Source organism: Pogona vitticeps, chromosome 6 (genome assembly GCF_051106095.1).
Source record: "Pogona vitticeps strain Pit_001003342236 chromosome 6, PviZW2.1, whole genome shotgun sequence".
Lineage (NCBI taxonomy): Eukaryota > Metazoa > Chordata > Lepidosauria > Squamata > Agamidae > Pogona > Pogona vitticeps.
Window position 1 is genome coordinate 41,060,792 of NC_135788.1, and position 24,280 is coordinate 41,085,071.

Consider the following 24,280-nt stretch of genomic DNA (forward strand, 5'->3'; position numbering starts at 1 on the left):
ATTACTATTGATTTCCCCCTAGCATGGCTTTAAAATGATGATGGTGGTGGTGATGATGATGATTTGAACACCAGATTAAACATGAAGGCTCTGTGCTTCTTCCCATGGGCAGCCAGTGGTTACTTGCTCTGTCCCATCACACATAGATCCCCAATTCAGTCCATTTTACACATTTATCCAAAGACAGTAAACATCCCTAGACTGTCCTGTATATTAGTATCCTGCTGCCAAAAAATCATGCTGACTGAGTCTGCACAACAGCTGAAATGCTACCTAGCACTCCTCACTGTCTTTATTCCATTGCATCACTCTGAAATGTGGAAGGACTGTGTTCACTTCTATTGTGTTGGGCTGTAAAAGGAACAGATCATTCATTCTGAGCCCTTTGAAGGAGTGTCTGTCAAGCTCACAATGGTATAAAAAGAAAGTGGCAATTTTCAGAACATACACAGATCAGAACAGTGTTCTTCAACACAACAAATTTAAATGATTGTTTCAAAGTTAAACTTAAGTTCCATGGTATAGGCATATGCACATGGTTGTCCAGGATCTGGGGCAGGAAATTTCAATTTCTGTGTCATCACCAAACCTAGCTTGTCTTTGATACTGTGAGTCAGCATGGAGAAAAGTACTATTGATTATTTAAACAGCAGCAACAAAAGATCTACTCTTAGTCTCTATATAAGTGGTGCAGCTCACAGAATGTCTCAGCTAATAGAATCTGGGCAGTTGCCCATTTCCTGTGACCGTCATCTGTGTTTGAATACCCAGGTGTGAACACAGTGGTGTTCTCACCAGTGTGAGTAATCTTACTCCTGTATAACAGGGTGGGCAACCTAGTATGGATCTCTGGCAAGAGCAGTTCATCCTTCTGGCAGAGGTATGGAGAGACAGAGAAAGGAAGGGGGAGGAGGGGATTGGGGAGAGAGATGGGAGGGGAATCTGAGAAAGAGATAAAGAAAGGGAAAGGATGGTGTCCAACAGAGAGTGGAAACAGAGTGAAGTGATGACCCTGGCTGCAACTGGTTCTGTTTTCAGCCCTGCACAGATTACCTCAAAGAAATGTGACTCTTGATAATTAAAAACTCTCTATCCAAAAGACCTCAGCTTACCACCTCTGCTTTTCCAGGCTACAGTGGGTTCTGACAGAGATGATGTAGCAGATGTAGCAGGTGGATTGTGGTAAGTTTTGCTCTGACCGCATTTCACTTTGTTGGCTTATAATTTCCATAGAGGAATTCAACTGAGAGAGAAAAATCCTTTAGGCTCTTAATGAGTTTCCTGAATTATCTGGAACTGTATAATTCTCCAGGGTTAAAGAACTGGAATAGCTATTGACCACAACCATGCTTTTATTAAAAAACAAAATTCGTACATAATTATTTTCTAAGCTGCCTGCACACAGTTTCTCCTGGTGAGATTTAGATTTTTCTGACCTGAGTCCAGACATTATCTCCTGCTTTGCATAAATTTCAGAGGGAGAGCTATCCACCGAGGGAGTGGCGTCACCCCAATTTGTTTTGATTGGCATAAGCCTATTGGAAACTTCCACAGTGCATCCTGGAATTAATGTTAACATACCTCACAAAGTCATGGTATTAACCTTGATTCCAAATCATAGTGTTGAGTAAATCATTTTAATCTCTGCCAAGCTTTTGGATGGACAAAATGTGTAGTGTTGAATTATATCATTAAATAAGGACTATTGCAGGGCAACTATGTGTGCTTGGAAGAGAGAAGAGCAACATAACAGAAAATAGATTCAATGGTTGAAGACAGAACTCTTGGATTTTATATTTTTAGAGATAGGCATCAGCCAGTATATGTTGCTTTGTTCCCAGAGGATGAAGTACATTCAAGCTGAAAGCTTTATTTGAACCTAGTAGAGCTTCATTTATTTCAGTTTGATATCTCATCCTATACTTCATATTACAATTATAATTAAATAGAAAGTTTTTGGTCAGCTATCTCTTCTTTGCTTAACATCTAAAGTGCTGAATAACTCAGTGGTTTAGGTTGAAGGTTTGATTTCTCACTTTGCCTCATTGACAGGGTCTGGACTAAATGATCCATAGGGCCCTTCCATCTCTGCAGCTCTATTATCTAACTTGATGAAGAATTTTGAAGAAAATTCCTCATTGTTCTGTAAGATTTTGATTTTTTTTTAATTTGGGCCTTTTCCCCCCTTATGGACAAATTCAGCTTCTTTTGCTTTTTTTTTTTGTTTGACTTTGCCTATATGATCACTGAAAGGGTAATTATGTTATTTTCCCACACAGACTTTCTCTACACCTTCCTACCCTGCTACATTTGGTTATTAACAGAATGATCATGTGTACGTCCCACAAAGTTCAGTGACTTTGTCTCAAGCAGCTGAGACCAAGATAGGATGGGGTGGGTGTGAGTTCATCAGGCTAAATGCTTCAAGTTCCCAAAAGCATGTTCAGATGTACTGCCTATTCATATGCCCTATGAAAATGGATGAGATTAACCAGGAATATGTATAGAGTGAGTCTTAAGAGACAGCGAAGCAAAAACAAGAAGTGTACTTTCTTGTCAGTGAATTTCAGTCTTGTTGACTATGGGCCATCTCTTGGATGGGACTTGGAGGGACCATTTTACAGTCCCTTCCTGGATGGTTGATTTCAGAAGGCGGTGCTGGGGATCAAACTCCTGTTCATCACCTTGGCTGTTAGCCTGTTAGCCTTCAGGGCTCTGTTTTGTCCCTCATATTATTTGACACATTTATGAAAATGCTGGGGCAGTCTGTCCAGAGTTTTGGAGTGTGGTGCCATCCATCACTGTTCCTACACATAAACCAGTTCTTTTATTCAGCAGCATCCCACCCTCCTATATCAGTGGTCAGGACACAGCATCCTCCACCAATGAATGATCATAAACATATCCAGCCTCCTTTGAGTATCACATTTTATCTACATTCCTTGCCAATTTTTTTAACAAAATTGCCTTTTCAGCAATATAATCCCTAAGAAGGGAGAAAGAATAGAACTCGTTTTTAAAGACATAGCCATGTGAGTCTGTCTCACCATGTTGGCAAAAGAAAAAGGGGGAAAGAAAAGGTGGGGGGTGAAATTAATCACTGAGATTAATTCTGTTTAAAGACTAGTAAATTTATTTCAGTGTGAGCTTCCACAGATCAAAATCTGCTTCTTCAGATTAGCATTTCAGGTTCCCTGCAAATACTCTTTGCTCAAATGGAAGCATGGCTGGTGGGTGGAATGACTGTGGGCTAAATTCACCTTTAACCCCAATGAGAGTAGAGTGGGGCTTCTTCTTTAGTGCTAACATAAATACCAGATTCTAACTGGTATTTTGTAGTTAGGACCAAACTAATTTTTCATACAAGCATCTACATGTCGTTGTTTTGTTTGTGAATTCATCCCATCTCTTCTTCTGGTTGGACGTTAGCAGGACAGATCAGTTGCGGCACAGAGGGATGTTGGTGCTCTGAGAAATAGATCACCACTTCCCAGAGCGGACAGAAATAGATGTTTGCTTCATTTTGCTGCAGGCTTCGTTGAGGCTCTGAATGGTACACATACCTCTAACCATGAAGCCCAGTGTTTCTAATTAAAAGCATCCATTCCAGGCACCGATCCAATGGGAAACATTTTAGTGCCAATAAACAAAAAGAAAGGACTTGTGAGTATTTCCAATGTAAAAGTTGTGCAGCAATTATTTAATAGCAGGAGAGTCAAATATTAAACTCAGAGGTGGGAAAATCACAATAAAGCAGTTTTGAACAGTCTGTGTTATGGCATACTATACTTCCAGACTACTATACTTCCAGAAATGAGAACCACCAAGGTTAATCAAGAAGGACTATTGTACGTTCGTTGTGACACTGCAGATTTGTAGAGACTCAAAGAAAGTGCAAACAGCTGGTGTTATTGCTATCTGCAACTACAGTTTGCCCACTGGATGTGATCTTCTAAAGCAAGTCTGGTTTGACCCTTCTAAACATAAAGAAAACTGCTTACATCCATTTCCAGACCAAAGATCCAAACATTGTTTTTCATCCTGAGGCCTGGTAGAAGGTTCTAGGTTCCAGTGAAGATCCCCTCTACAGTTTAGGCACCAAGGGCCATTCAAGGTATGAACATTTTTCATTTCAAGAGTTGAAGGCAAGCCTATCCACATCTAGCAGGGGCTTCAGGGCTCATCAATATTCCAGCCTCTGCACAGTATGTGTACCACATGGCAGGTCTTCTACATTGTTGTTTAAGTCAGCAGTTGGAAGGCTCTCCTTTCTTCATTTTGACCCAACAGTGGCAGGCTGAGAGTGTAGCACATTCTCTTGTATTGGTTCTGAATGGCCTGGCAATGCAAAGAGTTAATGGAGAGGCCAGTTGGCGCTCAAGTCAAGCAAAAACCTTTAAAAATTAGATGGGCCTAAATCCTGTCAGCATGTCCAATTAGAGTATACCCATTGAATCAGCTGTTGATCCAATTAGACTACTTTACCATTTGAGGATTACCTCAACAGGATTCTGGACAAGGAGGTTTAAATATCATGTCCTTTTCTTCTGAACTGGAAGCCTCTTGGCAAAATGTTTACACTGAAGTACTGCTGCCAAAACTATGCTCACAACACATAGGTAGCCTGCTCAAAGTCATTCAGCCTTCCATCCTTCCAAGGTCGGCAAATTAAGTGCACAGCTTGCAATGTGTAGCCTAGATAATTAAAATTGTAAACTACCCAGAGTATGCTTTAAACACTATGGGGCAGTATATATGCATCACACTTTGCTTTTTTCTTCTTCTTTGAATGATAAAGACATGTGTGACTGTTAATTAGTTCTGATCAAAGTAAAGCTAATGGATTTCTCACATCTCATCTCTTGGCAAACTGAATAGATACAGCAATTTCCTATATAGAGAGGATCATGTTGTACAGTACTTGCCTAACATGTAACCATGAAAGCTGAGGAGCCTGTCAGAAAAGAAAGAGGTGAGGCCCTAATTCAACATTATAAACACAGCTGAAGATTCTCTCAAAGTTCTCTGTCTCTATAGGAAAATCTATCAGTATCAGTTTTTCTTACTTTTTTTTTAAAAAAAAACCCTCAGATTTGTTCCATCGAATTTATACAAACATTGGCAACAGCGGACGAAGCAGTCACAGGTCAGGTCATGTGACCACAATATTCACCAATATGATGAGATGTACTGGCTTAAAATCCCATTATTCACCCTATCTAGAGTGGATGCTTTGAATAAAGAGACTTAATGGACGCCTTGACCTACCAAGTTTCCATTGATTCAGGGTGCCTACTACAGCTGGGAATAACAACTGGGTGTAGACCATTGCGGTATTCTTTAAATTATAGCAATTTATAAATTTGCATATGCTTTAGAAAGGATTTAGAAATGATTACTATAATTTATATAGAAAGACAATTGTCTAAACCCAGTTGCAAGACCCACTAGAGCTGGGGAGAGGAGGCGATTCTTTTTTTGGTGACCCATTTCTTCTCTTTTAGCAATGTGTAAGTATCAGCAATTATTGTTAGAGCAAGACCTACACTGCCCCCCCATCTGATGAGTACCAAGAGTCTAGAATTTAAGTACATTGTGGAACAGTGAGGAGATCAGAAAAACTCTTTGAATACTTGCTAGGTCATCTAAAATGCTTAAGCTACATAGACATTTGGGGTGTGTGTCAGTTCACCAATAGGAACACGTATGCATCCACGCGCACGTGCACAGACTTCCCTCACCAGGTCTGAAGTTCTGTTAGAGTTCTTCTTGGATCCTTTCCTGAATCAAGCCTTTGAATCATTTTGGAATTTGTCAGTCAGGAACATTCCCAAGCAGATAAAAATACAGAAGTAATTTATTCTGCAAACAGAAATTATCTCCCTATTATCCTGTTCACAAAGCAAGCCCACTGGAGGTCAGAGAGAAAACTTCAAGCACGAACGTTGCAAGCTGCCAGGTAAATGGCATCTGATAAAAATGAAAGCAGGGGAAAGAAAATGAAATGAGATTTCAGCCATGGACTCAATAAAATAGCTGCACAGTGCAGAATGGTTAATGAACTTTAGACCTCAGACGTAGCTTATTACTTTTAGGAAAGAAAAGATGAAATAAATTATATTAATCGGCTTCTCTTTTTTTCAAATGCTAAATTCATTCTGCTGGAGAGACTATGGAACGAAGATGAAAGGAACTCTTTTCAAACTTATTACCAAGTATATGAATAATTTTGTATGTTCTTTAGCATGTCGTCTTCCTTCATACAAAATTCCAGGCACTGTCTGTAACTGACTCTGAGTCTGTAAAATATTTAAAGTCTGGGATTATACAGACATATAATGCCACAAACCCAGGATTGGGAAACATTTTCTTCCAAAATCCAGCTAGGTCTGGGAGGAAGATTTCCTTCCTGCTTCTAAATATGGAGCACAACATTTGAAACAAATTCCCCAAAGGAATTGTTCTACTCTCAGTACAAGCCATGACACTTCATAGATTATGTTCAGCTGTGTTGAACGCTAGCATTTGAGCAGAGGTGAAAAGCAAAATCACTTCATAAAGGAAATAATTGTGGACAATTTGGCAGATTTCATGTTCAGAGTTCCTATCCTGCACAGGCCTGTTATCTCCACAATAGTGAAGAAAAGCTACCATCACCAATAACTAAGTGATTAAAATGGCATTGGAGTATAGTCAAACCTGGGAACGTTGTTTTTTCCCCAAAAAATACTTTGTTAAGCAACTTTTTACAAAAACCCATCTTCAGTCATTCATCACCATTAGTAACGTTAGTTCAACACTTGTTAAGTTACTTATAAGTGGCTTTTTAGACATTTTAAGGTGTATTTAGGTTGAATTTTTTTATCAGTCCCAAGGTCTGACTCCATAAAAAGTAACCTTATTTCAAAAACTATCCTCTTCTTTTGGAAATGAGTGTTAGAATTGATAAAAGAATGGCATAAAGCTTGTAATATTCCACTCAAAATGCATTTTAACTATTATGTCAAACAATTAAGAAAGTAACTAAAAACATTACTTGTTATATAAAGATGAAACAGACAAACATAGGCTTAAATCAATTGTTAGTACAGCTAGAGTAGACGTATTTTATCAGTGTGACTTACATAACTGTTCACATCAATTCAGCATGACTGTTGAATTTAGCCCTAAATTCCCATTCACGGTGTTACTTTTGAAATATAACTTTGGTGTGCTCTTGTTGGGGACCAAAGAGGACAAGTAATGTGTTACATGTTAACTGCATCCTATGTAACTGTGAACTTCTAAGGTCTTGCATGAAGTCATGTTGCCACAGAGGCAGAAGAGAATGTGAAATGTCTTCAGCAATACTTTCCTTGCGCTTTTTGCTTAACGTTTTGGACCTTGTCGTAACTCCAGTTCCGCTGCTTCTTCATTGACATGGAGAGCAGACTCCAGCTGCTGAAGCATGAGGGCTAACCTATGTTAAGATTCAAGTCCAAATTCATTCCATTGTCGATGCACTGTGTGTGTATATGTGTGTGTGTGCGCGTGTTTGTGTGTGTGTGTGTGTGTATGAGAGAGAGAGAGAGAGAGAGAGAGAGAGCCAACAGCCTCTCCATAACACATGCCAATACACAGAGTAGTACGGGTGTCATTTCTCAGCGTTGTCTTGCTTTCACTGAGATGCACTGTGACACTTTCCTTATACTACACAGGTCCTTTCACAAAACTAGCAAACCTCTTTAGATCCCAGCCTGGAATCTCAGAAGGTAAAATTTGGCCATATCCCTTGAGAAAGAGCTGGGTTGTTCCAATACTTTCTTTCAGAGAATTCATGAGGAGATTTGTGAGCAAAATGTTGTTCAGTTCTGAATATGACTACGGGAGGCCTCCTGCAGTCACTTGCCCTTTACCAGTTTTCCTCCTCTTCCCATTTCCCACACTAGGGCTTGGAAACATTTTTGAAAACTGGGGTGTGGGAGCACTTTTTTGTTTGTTTGTTTGTTTAAGAGATTCACACTCCCTTGGTGCTTCTGGAGGTATGGCTTTCCTGGCTTTTATTTATTTATTTATTTATTTATTTATTTATTTATTTATTTATTTATTTATTTATTTATTTATTTATTTATATCCCGCCTATCTAGCCAACTCAGGACCACTCTAGGCGGCTAACATCAGGTAATAAAAGTATACATACATACAACAGCGTAAATAATAAAAACTTTACAAAAATAGAAACCAAGTGCAGCGGAAAAGAAAAGAAACATCAGGAATTGTCTGGACGAAAGGCCTGCCGAAACATCCATGTCTTCAATTGCTTCTTAAAGATACCCAGTGAGGGAGCCCCGCGAATCCCAGGAGGTAGATTGTTCCAGAGGCGAGGAGCCACCGCCGAGAAGGCCCGATTTCTTGTCTTCTCCTTCCGGGCCTCCCTCGGCGTTAGGCTCCTCAGCCTCACCTCCTGGTGATGGTGGTTCTTTGGGGGGGGTGTTAGCCCCTTGAGCAAACAAAGGGACTGAAAAATACTCCGCTAAGCTACAGTACATATGTCCCACAAACCATGTGGTTTCCATTCTTGTGCTAAATTATGGCTTCTAGTGTGAGAAAAGGGGAAGGCACCTGCTTTTAAGATATGGTCCCTATGTGCAGGTAGATCTTGGCAAGGCTGATGCACTACACACTGAACTCAACACTTCTGTGGTGTCTTTCAACTCATATGGCTGTGTGTGCCCCTGGCCCAGCCAGCTTCAGAGCTGGTGTTCAAAGTGCCCCTAGTAACTAATCCCATAGTCTCCAGACTGCAGGTGTGAACAGGAACAGGCTTTATTGCTTACAGACATGGAGATACAGAGGTAGAGGTTACATCACCCTCCTCCCAGTTAGGTAGTCTACTGAGGGCCTCAGTTCTCAGCACTAGGCCCTCTGCCACAGTATCTTCTGTCCATTCCCCAGTTAAATCCACTGGAGAAAGGGGAGAGCCTCAGCTCACAATTCCAAGCAGCTGAGGTGCTTCAACATTCTTCCCACTCCTCTCAGGGACAGATAGTAAATGTGGCTGGACAGTATCCACTGACACTCTCCCACACCTCCTAAAGCTGCTGTCGCCTCTTTTTCTGGTACTTGTGATGCCAATGCTGGTGCTGAGTTGAGGTTGGGGCAGAAGGATGCATGAACTTTCTGTATCTCCAGGTAGACACTGGTTGAAGTGGGGAATCCATCAGGGAAACTATGGAAACCCAGTCACCTTCCCCTTCCCCTTTGGTTACCAAGATCCTTCACCAAGGGTCTTCCTCCATCCAGTACTCAAAGTCGTCCTTGGCATAGAACATCAACTCCTCCAGGACTTCTCCCAGGTTGCTTCACCAGCCAAGGTAGCCTTGCTGTCTTCTATAGTCCTCAAGGAAGCTGGGCCTTCCTGGTCCCTCTCACTGGCCCCCAGCTCCTGTTTCTTTTCTCTTTTCCCCCCTCCTCAATGTCCCTCATCTGTCCTCCCAGCTGAAACAAGTTGCTGGGTTCCCCAACAGTTCTCCTTTCACCTGGCCCTCCTTGGGGCCCTCTGAAGGATGTTGGGCAAGGACTGATAACCAACTGGGCTGCTTGCTGGCAGCAGCCCTCTCACAATAGCCATCCCCACCTAAGGTTTCAACTCCAACAATCCATTGCAAGTATAGATTTAAAATATTATCTGCTTCAGATGCCACCAATTCTACCTCAGCTTGGCTGAATGCATACTTCCTCATGTCAAGCAAACCTGCTAAACAGTTCCATATTCCCATCCTTTTGTAAGGAGTAAATAATTCAGTTGGATACCTCACCATTCAACACATGCAAAAGTCATTGCAATATATGCAACGATGTAATGATGTCACAGATGCTATACAGCTTTGGTATCATCAGACTAAAACTATTCAGTAAAATGTGTCACAGTAGTTATTTCTTGGAAATAATATGCATAACTTTTAAGAAGAAACTTTTCCAAAGTAGATGGTGAAACTATCTAAAGCTTTGGGAGGAAATTTTTGTACATATGGTTGTTATTGGGGGTTTTCCTGAAAGAAGACAAAGCATGGATTAAATTGAATTATATGGAATGAAGTCACTTTCAGTTATATTTTAGAAAAGCAATATCTTGCTCCAGGATGCCTGATAGATCCAACTTTATGAAAACAGCTGTAAAATGAACAAACATAATGCATTGTAGATAAGCATCCTATGTCTTTATTAAAAGTAACAAGTTAACTTTGTTTATTAGAAAAGACAGTGGTACTGGAGGCTGCAGCACAAGATAATCACATAGACACAGTAGCATTTGGAATAAATGTTATTGTTATTTAGTTGTTAAGTCGTGTCCGGCTCTTCGTGACCCCATGGACCAGAGCACGCCAGGCCCTCCTGTCTTCCACTGCCTCCTGGAGTTGGGTCAAATTCATGTTGGTAGCTTCAATGACACTGTCCAACCATCTCGTCCTCTGTCGTCCACTTCTCCTCTTGCCTGCACACTTTCACAACAGCAGGGTCTTTGCCAGGGAGTCTTCTCTTCTCATGAGATGGCCAAAGTATTGGAGCCTCAGCTTCAGGATCTGTCCTTCCAGTGACAACTCAGGGTAACTTTCTTTCAAAATGGATAGGTTTGTTCTCCTTGCAGGCCAGGGGACTCTCAAGAGTCTCCTCCAGCACCACAATTCAAAAGCACCAATTCTTCAGCAGTCAGCCTGCTTTATGGTCAGCTCTCACTCCCATACATCGCTACTGGAAAAACCATAGCTTTGACTATGCGGACCTTTGTCGGCAAGGTGATGTCTCTGCTTTTTAAGATGCTGTCGAGGTTTGTCATCGCTTTCCTCCCAAGAAGCAGGCATCTTTTAATTGTGTGGTTGCTGTCACCATCATGGAGCCTAAGAAAGTAAAATCTGTCACTATCTCCATATCTTCCCCTTCGATTTGTCAGTAGGTGATGGGACCAGTGGCCATGATCTTAGTTTTTTTGATGTTGAGCTTGAGACTATTTTTTGCACTCTCCTTTTTCACCCTCATTAAGAAGTCCCTAATTCCTCCTCACTTTCTGCCAACAGAGTGGTATTGTCTGCATATTGGAGGTTGTTGATATTTCTTCCAGCAATCTTAATTCTGGCTTGGGATTCATCCAGTCCTGCCTTTCACATTATGAATTCTACATATACGTTAAATAAGCAGGGAGACAATATACAGCCTTGTCGTACTCCTTTCCCAATTTTGAACCAATCAGTTGTTCCATATCCAGTTCTAACTGTTGCTAAATGTGCCACATATAGATTTTTCAGGAGATAGATAAGGTGGTCAGGCACTCCCATTTCTTTAATGACTTGCCATAGTTTGCTATGGTCGACACAGTCAAAGGCTTTTGCATAGTCAATGAAGCAGAAGTAGATGTTTTTCTGGAACTTTCTGGCTTTGTCCATAATCCAGCACATGTTAGCATAATATAAATAATAAATTAATAAATGAAATAAATTAGCCACACCTTTAGTGGATACAGCTGCCAAGTAACCCTAACACAAGCAGGATTCTGTCTCCATGGTGACACAATTGGAGTCAACCATGTGGGCATATTGCACTGTCTGGAGCCACCCATCACCAAGAAACAGAAAGTGTATAATGGCCTGCTGATCGTCATTACACACAGTCTATCCACCCCAACTCCATGAAAGAGACTGTGGAGCATCCCAATGCCTTCGTTCACCTAGGTCTGTCCTCATGCTTCAAACCCTACCCGACAAAGCTGTGACCTACAGAAAAGCCAAAGCATTTGTTTTGCCATTGGCCCCTTACCCTGGAATAATGACGTGAGATCAGTAATATGAGATAAACATGGGCCGCACTTTATTAAATAATCATTCTTGTCCACTGTAAAAGGGGGGTCCTGCCACAGTGTGGAATCAGGTTTAAGCACAGTGGTCTCAATGGACCCCTTACAAAACAAATGGGTGAATCCCTAGCGCCAAGTTCTCGTGGTCGTGAACACAGCGAGAATCTGGCCAGCCCAAATTTGACCACCCCTGGACCTCAAGCCACATTCTGCTTGTTTACTGTTGGTTCCAGTGTGGCCCCAGCACATCTTTTCCCCCAAGCACTGTAATCACATGATCTGCAGTGCTGGGAGGTCAGATAAGCTATACATTACCTGTGATTGCCAGGGGACTCAGCAAAACCTTTTCTATCCTCACTATCCACCACAACATAGGGACTAGCAACACTACCATATTTTACAGGTCACAAGATGACCCAAAGTATAAGATGATACCCCCTTTTCTAACCCCCAAATTAGAAAATTTGCATGCATGCGTCCTTTGACCCTCCCACCCTTTCCCAGCTGTGTTTCCCACTTCCTAAGCCCTGCAGAGCTTAGGAAGTGGGTAATGCAGCCATGAAAGGACAGCACGTTTGCGCCCCTTTGATCCTGATGCCCTTTCATGGCTGCTTCAGGATCAAAGGGGTGCAAGTATGCTGCCCTTTCATGGCTGCTCTACTCTGTGGCTTCGCAAAAGGCAGGGAAAGTGGCTGCCGGCCCTGTATAAAACGATCCTTAATTTTTGATCTAATTATTTAAGTAAAAAGTCTTGTTTTATACACTGAAAAATATGGTAAGTCCCATGTCCACTATCCAACCTCCAAAACTCCAAAAGCATCCCCCCCTGAATGTCCTTAAGAAATAAATCCGAACCTCTGTCTGAGAGGTGCACTCCATCATGCTACAAGAGCTCAGGTCTAGCCATGCTAATCTCCTGGTGACCATTCACCGATCCAAGGCCATTGTGCTGTGCCCAGTGCCCTCCACTATTAACACTCCTCCACTCAGTGTTAACCCACTGGGCATGCCAGCAGATCTCAGGCCTATCCATGTGGATTCTGGTGAGCCTTCACCAGTCCAAGGCCATTGTGTACTGCCCAATACACTTCACGCAGTGTTAACGTACCGGGCATTCCAAAAGAGCTGAGCCCTATTTGTGCGGATCTCCAGGTCACCGATCACTGATCCATGGCCATTACATACAGCTCTGCATACTTCTCTGTTAACACTCCTCCACACAGTGTTAACTCACGGAACATGGAATTCTGCTCTACACGTGAGCCACGAGATGGTCGCAGACCATATAATGCACATAGCAGGTAAACTGCTCTCAGCCATCCGAGGTCACGTATTACATCAAGCTCAAGGCCTTTCAACCATACAGGCCTGATCATTACCTACCAAGTGTAATAATAACACATCTGAGGGTTGCAAGCCAAATGCTGCTGCTCTGCAGAATTGGCCCGACTGCACCCCTTCTAGCAGAATGTGCACCAAACCTTAAACCTTGAATTCCCCTTATGCAGTACCAAGTCTATCATCTTCCATGACTGATACTCCATTAAAGAGGAACGTCTTTGTGCACAAAGAAGTAATCCTGTCTTTGCACCCTGACTTCCAAATATGCACCACCCGCTCTTAGCGGGTATAGCTCCACTATAGAACACGATGTTAGAGTAAGATCGGCGCCTCTTCTGCACTGGCCAGCCTTGGATCAGTGAATGTGCATTCCAACCATATCATCCTCTCACCTAGCATCCTGTCATTGTAATGCTACTTTGGTCAGGGCACTCTTTCCTGTAGTTACCAGTTCACTAATCCTAATGTGCCAAAATATGTAAATGATGATGCTGCCCTAAGTAAAGCTGCCTCATACTCATCCTTACAAATGGCAAGCCATCGAGGGTCAATTTTTACAATGTTGGGTATACAAGGTTGGGTCCTTGTATCCTGGACCCAACCCCTGTCTTTACTTCAGACTGTAATCGTCTTCCTGATGCATAACTCAGAGGAATGATCTTGATACCTCCGAATCCTGGCATGAAAACCGGTGCTGACAACCTGCCCCTTATGGATCCTGGCAACAGTCCTTTTCTATGTGAATAAACTATAAAAGCAGGCCAAATCAGCTCCAAGCCCATTAGGTTTCTGAATTCCTGAAATTCTATACTCTCTGCCACATACCCTTTTCACATCCTCAGGGTTGGGGCACAAACCTAATGCTCTTTCCACATCATTATCCCAATTTGCCAAACCTCTGGGGGAAGAGTCTCTGGGAATTCATTGGCTCCTGTAACTAACTTTTTTTTAAACCCAATTGATCTGTTGGCATGATAGTGCATCAGCTAAGCTGATACCAAGGCTAGGAACATGCTTCGCTTAAATTAAGATGTATCGTAAAGTGCACAATATAAATGCACACACTAATGCCATAATGCGTTCAAAGAGTAAAGTGAGTTGTTTAATGTAAGCCACCCCTTGATTATGGCACAGGAAAGAACTATGGAGTTGGCCCAAATGCACATCCAAATACACAGGGCACCCATTATTGTAAATATTTTCAGCAGTGTAAGATCCCTGGTGATCCCTTGCTGGTGCCATTCTTCAGGCCACCTTTCTGCATACCGTCTGCCTTTAAATCATTTTCCCAGAGCCTAGAGAGCCTGCCACATCTGTCAGAAACTCAGAAATCGCCCAGAGCTTTTGGATCTCCAAAAATAGCCAGTTAGGCTTCTGCTAAAAACTGACTCAAATTTGTAAATCCTGTTTCACACCCACTGTAACTCTTGTCCTGTGGAAAGGGTGGCAAAGACCCTTCTTACCATCATAAAATCCACTCAGGAATGCATGACCCGGTGCCACTAGTCTGTGTGCAAAATCTTTTTTTAAAAAATCCTACAACTTCCTACAGCTCTTAGCAACACTTTCTTTCTTTACTATCAAACTGATTCGAACGCAAGGTCGCTCCATTTACCAACTGGCATTCTGGAAGTCTGCATCTTTGTGTCCAACTGTTATTCACAAAAAATATGAGGGAAGCGGCTGGTTCCTCAGCTTTTCTTGCAGCTAAGGGTAAATCCAGCTCGTATGCCATTGCTTGTAAAGCTTCTAAAGTGAATTTACATCTCCCGGTGATGCTAATGTTGCATTTTGCAGGCTCCACCCTTACTACAACCTATGAAGCATAGGCACCACCTCATCAAATGAGGTATAATGCACCATGCATAATTCCGGATGAATGACGTCATTTACTGACTCTCCCTCCAGGCATTACAAATGATGTATGAGCCTAAACTCTCCGTAGTTCTTTTGGGAACAACACCCAGTAATAAGACCCATAGGTTCTCCAATAGAGTGTATGGAAAATGTCCCAACACCCTACGATCCTTTACATCCTTTCCAATCTCGTCCAACCTAAATTGGGCTGGGGCCCTTTATTAAAGTGATCCCTTCCACCATTTGCCTTTTGTTTCCTCCAGAGTCTTCGCTGATGTTTCTCTATGCCCTGGCTCTAAAATACGATGAGCTAGGGTGCTGACTACCGCACATCGAGCACTCATGACTCAACCAACATACTTTTTGTGAGCGTTTTCCCTTCACATTATAGTCCCAGTGGAGTGGGCAGGGTTGAACCACCTGCCCAGTGCCCACAAGGGAATTTAGATTCTGACTGGCTCTGTGCATATGATGCCCACTATAGAACCAAACACCTGAATGTTTGCCTGGCTGACGTCATATACTGCAACCCGAGGCCTGACAAAGGCTTGTCCCAGCATAAGTTCAGGTCTTCCACTTTTCAAGCTCCTTATTGTCTATGCTTCATTCATTCATTCATTCATTCATTCATTCATTCATTCATTCATTCATTCATTCATTCATTCATTCATTCATTCATTCTACTTATACCCCGCCTATCTGGTCATTATGCTCCAATTAAGAAGTTCAAACAAGGCTACGTGATCTCCTCTTCATATTTTTGCTAGTAGCTGGAGTGAGGTGATCGCCTAATGGCCATGTCTAGTTCCAGGTACACTGCAGGAAAGGGATATTTGCTCTGGTCCACCTGGAGAGGATAAGTAATGCCGTGTCAGCACCAGGCAGCCATTTTGCTACGTATTTTTAAAGTATTTTCTCCCACCCTCCATCCCGCAGTGCAGATAGTTTATGTGATTCGTGTTCTGCTGGTGAGCCACACTTAGGCAGCGCGAGTTGCTGTTGCCTTCTTCCCCGGATATCGCGAGATGATGGGTGTCTTGTGAGAGCAATCCAGGATGGGAAGGGGGGAGGAGTGAGCTACTGAAGAGGTGTTCCTCCCTCCCTACATCCTTTTTCTTGCTGGCAACACAAGGAGGATGGAGCTCAGCCGATCTGGCTAATTTCTAGCTGCATAGTTCCTTGCAGCCTGGGCAACCTCGCTATTGGAAAGGGGGGTTGCATTGGCAAACCCCCCATGGTTTGAGTATCAGGATTTGTTAGCTCCCCAACAAAGGAGTCTTTTTTTGGGAATAATTTATTTAGGATTTTTTAAAATTAACTACAGGCAGGGAGTGGAGACTACGCTCGGTGGGGAGGTGAAACCGCGCTGCCCATGCCTGCGCAGCTGCCTCCTCCTCCTCCTCCTGGGGTGGGGGAGAATGCCTGTGTGAACCCATAGTGGCTTCTGGGAAGAAGAGCCAGCCAAGATGGCAACCACCATGCCACATATCTCCTGATAATGACAATGATGACAAAAAGCAGTTTGTGGGTAAGTCTTGGACAGATGCACCTTAACAATAAAGAGACCTTAGTGTTGCAGAAAACAGACCACACCAATGGTATTCTTGGGAAAAATCATCCCTATCCAGAACTCAATGCAAGCTCTGGGGCACCCCTGGAACTGTTGCATGTGTGCTTGTTCCCATTCCTTTCATCGTGAAGTGGAAAATGACCGCATCAAAATGAGTGGGATAGTTATGGGAAAATGTTGGAGTCCCCAAATCTTCAACACTTCACCATCCTCAATGCCAATATGAATTATTGCCACTGCTCACTTGTTACAAAGAAGCTGTTCCACAGAACGAGCCACTGTCAATCATCTTCAAAAGCCTAGTGTATTAAACATTGCCTTTCCCAGCTGTCATCAAGCAGCCTTTCCAGTCAGATGAGGTAACTCATAAGACAAAGGACTAGTTGTACCAATGTTTCTTGTTTTCTTTTCCCCTCTCCCTCCACTTTTCCTTTTGTGTCATGTCGTTTTAGATTGCCAGCCTGAGGGCAAGGATTGTTTTAGCATTTTGTCGATATATAAGCTGCTCTTAGAGCCTTTTGAGCTATACAGTGGGGAATGAATGAATATTGCTGTCATTGTCTAGGACTCCACAGAATGAAATCCAATAAATGTGACTCCATGCATTCAGGCAACGGCGTTGGACTTGCAGAGCAATGTTGTATTATGAGGTGCCTCTGTGCAGGACACTGCTTTCTACTTCAGCTTCCCTCCCAGGAAGGAGAAATTCACCCATTCAGCAACAGTTCAGCACCAGTCAGTCAACATACCATGACACTGAACATACACAGTCCTCATTGATCTGTTTTGGTGCCTGCTTCTTCCAATTGTCTGATTTTTCTGTGGTTGATGTTACCTTCCAGTTGTGAATGATACCATTTTGGATTACAAAAGGACCAGCACTCAAAAGTGAGTTAGTTTTTTTATCATGAAATAGGCACAGATGTTAATAATTACACATCATATGCTGTGGAAGACCATACAGTCTTTTTAGTTCTACTTTAAAATAAACAATCACATGGTGTGTGTAGGAGAACGAGACTGAAAGAGGTAAAAGGGAGTAGGGAAACAGACAAGGCTAGACTCCACTGCTTCAGCCTGTCCCACCGAGACTCTTGAAAGCTGAGAGCTGTCTGGCTGCCAGCCATCCCAGCCACATTCAGTAGGGCCTACCTGTATCCTGCCCTTGTGTGTTGCACCCTGGCTTCTGTAGATGTCACTTGTAAAATATAGAACTATTATTACAGATATGCTGAACAATCAAACTCAGATTCAGATATAATTGGAAGCATCCAAAATTTCCAAATATTTCCATATCCCATCTAAAATATATTTTTATCAGTAACTGCATTTTATAGTGGTGAGAGCTGAATACTGAAGCAGTGAGTGTGTAGAAACACAGTAATGTACACCAAGTGGTTTAAAGATAAAGATGGTTGCTGTTATTAGACATGAAGTCTCAAATTCCACCCTGTGGTGATTTAATGAGTGAAGGCAGATAATTTGTGTTTGTTTGTTTGAGAGAGTGTAATGTGTGTCTAAGGGGGAATGTTACATATAATATCCTGAGTATTAATATCAGGCTCTTGTCTAAGTTCAGAGTCTGTAAACACTGAGCTGTCAAGCAGAACAAGAAGTATGTGTTGCAGAGCATCTCAATATGGCCACCACACACTGGGAGCAGGTCAGAAACAAGATGTAGATGATTTGGTGAGCTTATCCAACAAAGGGACTGCAGAATATTCCACAAATCTTACAGGAGGCAGACGCAACAGTCTTCCTATTTAGAAATACTGTATATCAGGAAATTTATACACAACCTGAGGATCTGCTCCAAAGACAAGTGCAGGTATGAGGTCATTAAGGGGGACTAAAAATTGCTGATAGAATGTTGTCAAAAGATATTACATAACGAAGCACTCCGGAACACAAGGAAGGAATTTGTATAATTCTATCGGCTATAAGCCTAGTAAGAAACTGAAGCAGAGGATGGATGTTCCAACAACAGCCTTCCATTGGCAATGGGGCTATTAAGGTCCCCTCCACTTTAAAAATATGTTTGTTGCTGTTTCTGTGCATTTTGTTTATGTTTCAGAAAAGTTGTGAGTAATGGCATTCTTGTCAACACTGCTTGAAAGCAGATTGTTTTCAATGCCTCCAGGAGACAGCTAGGTATGATAAATCTCGTCCCATGCCATTAAACCCGAGAGGTATTATGGCTGGAATTTTCACACAAGACATTTAAGAGGTGCTTTGGAAATGAGAAATTATATTTTTCAAAAATCATTTCTTGTGAGGTTTTGCCCCACTGCACAGCTATGGCCAATTAGACAGACATTTGCCAAAAAAAAGAGACAGAGTAGGATAAAAAAGGCAGACACCTCAAATTTTCCTTCAGTAACATTTCAGTAGTTGTCAGTTGCCTTAGAAGGGACCTTGGAGGTCATATGGAAGGCATGGAGGGGAAGTTCTATGAAAGGAGGTGCTCAGTTGAATGGGTCTGGAAGGTCATCTGGTCCTACTCTTGCTCAATGTGTGAGCTGCAAAATAGAAGGTGACAGCAGCATCTGTGACACATCTCATCACAGATTCCACTAAATATGCCAACTGTAGGAAGGCCCACACATCTTAAGGCAATGCCAAACAAGATCAAACCGTATCTTAAAGACAGTACATGGAAGCTGAAACCATGCCACTGTGTGAGAGAGCTGATTCCAGCAAACCTTCATGTCCAAGCACTCGTACCTTCCCAAAGACCAATCCCCAAATCAACAAACTAATCTCCAGACCACAAGAGGGTAAGCAAGGTTATGACAGTCAGACATCTTTCACTACTTACAGAATCTAGTTTTCCACCAGTGTGCTATCTGTAATGTATAATTTGACGTACAGCTCATATCATGAGGAAGCTTCTCCTGATGTAATGTACTTCCCTGCAAGTGGATTAGCCCTAGCAGCAGATGATCTGGAGCAATGAGTCTACTCCACTTGCTGTGGGAGAGCCATTCAGGATAGCTGTCATATTTCTTTGTAGCCTCTTTTTCTCCAACCAGCTCTTTTCACAGTCTCCCATAAGAGTTATTTTCCAGACTGGTCACCATCTTGGTCACTAGAAAATTCACCCAAATCACAGAGTAGACTGTATATTGGAGAAAGCTGAGCAAATGCAAATTTGTGCAAGTTATAAATCCATGAACATGACTGTTTATGCACACTTTAAAATGTCTGTGTCATAATTCAGTGTTATGCTATATAAAATACAGATTCACAGAAATAGGATCTTTAATTAAAACATGAATAATTGACAAAATGCTGGGACACATCTCATCACATGGTTGGTCATGCACTTAACTTCACAACCAAGGTGTGCCCAGGACCTTATTGATTAGCCACAGTTAACCTTACATGGACATCAAGAGGATTCTGAAGCCTTTTTCTGCCCAGTTTTCCAGCAAAAGAACAGAAGTGAAACTGGAATTGATGCCATGGTCATTTTATATAACTATTATGGGACTGATATGTGCCAAACTGTACTTTCAAATGTTGGAATAATTCACCCTGAATTAAGGCTTTTTGCACCTCTTGGAAAGAAATAATGATAACTTCAGGGGGAAGACACTATTGTGTTAATTTTAATGCTAACTCCATGAATTAAATCTTTTCCATTTTAAACTTTGATGGTAACAAATTACTCTCCTCCTTTCTAATATTTAATACCAATTCATTACTATTCAGACCTAATGGCCCAAGCGCTGCATTAAGGTATGTATTATTTTTGCCCTGCTTTCCTAGTTACCCACTGAAAGCTTTTACAATCTAAACAGAAACATGAATATCAGCTTTGAAGGCTTGCAAAGGGTTTTGAGATTTTTCTCTTTTCTAGCTTTAGAAGAGGTAGCTGTGTTTGTGCAAGCAGGTCAGGCAAAATCCAAAGAAACAAAACAAAACAAAAGAAGACAAAAACGTGTGACACCTTAAAGACTATTATATTTTAATGTGAGTTTTCATGGATCATGTCCACCTGTTCAGACATATGGGGTGGGGGAAATGAAATGCAGAATGAAATACAGAAAACATTCAGTTCAAGTAAAACATTCAATTCCTTCATTGGCTTTAAGAATCCTGGGTGTGTGGTTATGTGAGATGTACCCACATGCCCAGGATTCTTAAAGTCAATGAAGGAATTGAATGTTTCACTTGTGATTTCTGTATTTCATTCTGCATTTCATTTTTCCCCATATGTCTGAAGCAGTGAACATGATCCATGATAGTTCACACTAACATATAATAGTCTTTAAGGTGCCACATGTTTTTATCTTCTTTTGTTTTGATTTGTTTCTTTGGTTTTGCCTGATTGTGTTTTCTGGAATCCTGTGAACACTTAAGAGTGACAAAAGGTCAAATAAGAGCCAAGATTCAGAAATCATGATCGGATCCTGACAATGAAATGACCATTTGCTTTTCCTGGAATAGTATTCCTTTTCAGCTCAAACTCTAGTTCACCCTTTGTAGGGAAAAACCAAGGGGTGAGGGTGGGGAAATACTACACATTTTCATCTGAACATGAAAAAACACAGTGGTTAAAACTCTGTAATTTCGGCAAAAGAAAAATGGGGAATAAATAGCTATTGTTTCTGGTATCCTTTTAATAGCATTAATGTTTATTTTAATGGTTAAAGAAGGGTTTGTAGAGTGTGAATGCAGAATGAGTCAAGCTAGAGTTCTCAAAGTAAATATTAATATAGAAGAAATGAGTCATCATCTCATTTCTCCTTGGAACTTCATTTTCATTAGCAATCAGTGTCTCTTTTTTGCAGCTTTTTTCAGTGATGAGAAAGGAGCCCATGCTTTCAAACCAAGATGACTTGAATATGGTAACACAAGCTCAATGACTGGTTGGAATCCTATTAATTACAGATAACTTTATGACACCATTGGCATAACTTTTCAGCCTGCAAGTTAAGATGCTGACATAGGATCACACATTGCAATACTGTAGAGATCTACTTAGAAGTGACTCTAATGGGTTTATTCCAGATATGGAACTGAGGATGCAACCCAATCTGAACATGACTACAGTAGAATTTCAGATTCTGTGTGATCACTGAGTTGTAGGGAGTTCTGTTATAACACCTATATATTAGCGTTGTTTTAGATGGCCAAGAGGTGAAATCTGTTCCTAATCTCTTCATCCAGACCTGACCACAAAAGACATAGATTTCCATTAAAAATTGTTTATCATTAAGTGTGTTCAGTATTCAGTCTTATAAATGTTAACTGTGTGGCTTCATAAAGAAAAAAGAACAAACAAAGCACCTGTCAACTGCACGGTTCTATGTCACTCTACGCAGTTCACGTCTACGTAAAAGAGACCTTTGGGTAGTGTGGGCGGCATATAAGTTAAATAAACAAACAAACAAACAAACAAACAAACAAATAAATAAATAAATAAATAAATAACAACAATAATTATTAATATTAATATTAATATTAATATTAATATTAATATTAATATTAATATTAATATTAATATTAATATTAATATTAATATTAATAATAATAATAATAATAATAATAATAATAATAATAATAATAATAATAATAATAATAATAATAATAATAATAATAATCTGAAAAATGGGTTGATCTGGTGGACAGAATCTAAATTGCATCTTGATTGCTATCTGAATCCCCTGTTCACTAACCATCAAATTATAAATGGAATGCATGAGCGGTATTATAGGTCTCACAACAGATAATTCAATACAGATAGTCTATAGCTGGTTATCTGCTAGTGGTGAAACTCAGAATGGAAGAGTTTGGAAATGAGCAACCCCTGAACATACTTCACATTGTGCCTAGTGCTTAAGCTTGATTTTTAAAGGTTTCGGCACATTAACAATGTCCCTGTCACTGTCTCCTGCCACTGCTAATTATACTGTCCTCTTACAGTATGTATTCAATAATTCATTAATACCTTCATTCATACATTCACTTTTTTCTATCACCCAATATTTGGACTTCTCTATCTAAAGCACCTTCCCATGCAAACTTAACGAGAAATGTAAAGACAAAGTCAGTGTCCACATTAGACCCCAGAGCAGCATTCTCTCAACATGGTGCCCTTCGGTTGCTTTGGGCTTGAACTCTTATGATCATAAAAGTTGATTGGAACTCCAGCTCTAAAAATCTGGAGGCACTCAGTTCAGGAAAACCATCCACAGATATTGGTGAATGATGCTGAGAACATCTAAGGCCAGTAGCCATGTAGATCATCAACTCAGTGTCTTCCTTGAGTGACATGAGCCACTGTAACTATGCTACTTATACTTTTTGACATCCTGGATAGGATGTGTCAGTGTCTAGCTCATTATTTGATTTGATGGGTTTACCATTGTATCAGTTTCATTAAACTGGGGAGAAATGGTAAAGACTAGATAGTTGTTTTTTTGCATACATATTACAAGTAAATATGCCTCACATTTAGCTTTGAGGGCATAATGTGAATACATTGCTGTAACAGAAATATTGTGCCTATTTCCTGTGATTCCACTGTAGAAAAAGTGGTCTTCCATTTTCTCTTAGGCCAAAATTCAGCCATTATCTCCTCTTTAGTGATTCTACATTGAGGCAGGTTGTGTTTTTTTCCCCAGGATCCAGTTTGATGCTCAGAGTTGCTTTCTTCCCCCAAACCTAAATTACTCCAAAATATGTTCGAAGAGTTGTCTGAAGTGATTAATCTGAAACATCAAGGATATTTTTCTTCATAAGCCTGAAAGGGGGGAAATCATGAACCTGAAAGTCAGCCTGAAATAAAGATTAATTCTTATTAGGGTTTAAAAGAGTGGCAACCTTATTGATAAATGGGCTGCTCCTTTCTCTTCCACTTGCTGTTCTTTGACCAAAACTATTTCCCAGTGAGGGTCCATTGCTTTCAGAAAGAAAATCATAGGATTCCTAGAACATAATTATTGGCACTGCAGAAGATAAAGGATTTTTAAAAATCAATGTTTTCTGTATATACTCAACTTCCTCTTGAGTTTTAGATAGGGCACTAAAACATGCACCTATTGCTGTGCTTTCAAATAGACTGAACATGTTATACCCATGGATTTATAGGGCAATGAGTGAATATTATTATTGCGCAGGAGCAACTCTTTGAACAGGTAACATCAGATAGTTTGTTATGGTCTCTAAAAATGTCAAGTTTGGAATGTTTTTTCTGTCCACAGCCTAAACAGCAACAGGCTAAGTGGAAGCCATTAAAAACAACAACCACCACTTAAAACTCAGATATCGCCTTATAGAAACATTATTCTTCTATTGAACCATTTATTTTTCCATGCAGGGGTTTTTGCGGAAAACCTCTGAAAGTATTTAACCCAGGGAGGCACAGATGAAGGTGTTGGTACTATTATTGGAAGAATGTGGTGTTGCACACCAGAAAGGAAATAGAATAATAGTCATTTCATGTGCTGTCAAGTCAATTCTGCTGTATGGCAAACCTTTAAAGGGTTTTCTTGGTATAGAGAACATAAAAGTGGTTTACCGTTCCCGTATTCTGGGGGCAATCCTGGAATTGTGCAGCTTGCCCACGTGGGTTGGCTTTCCTCCAGGAGGCACTGTAGAAAATGGAACTTGTGACCTCTGCCTCAGGGGTCAAGTACTTAACTCACTGAGCTACCCAACCAGCAAAAAAGGAAATA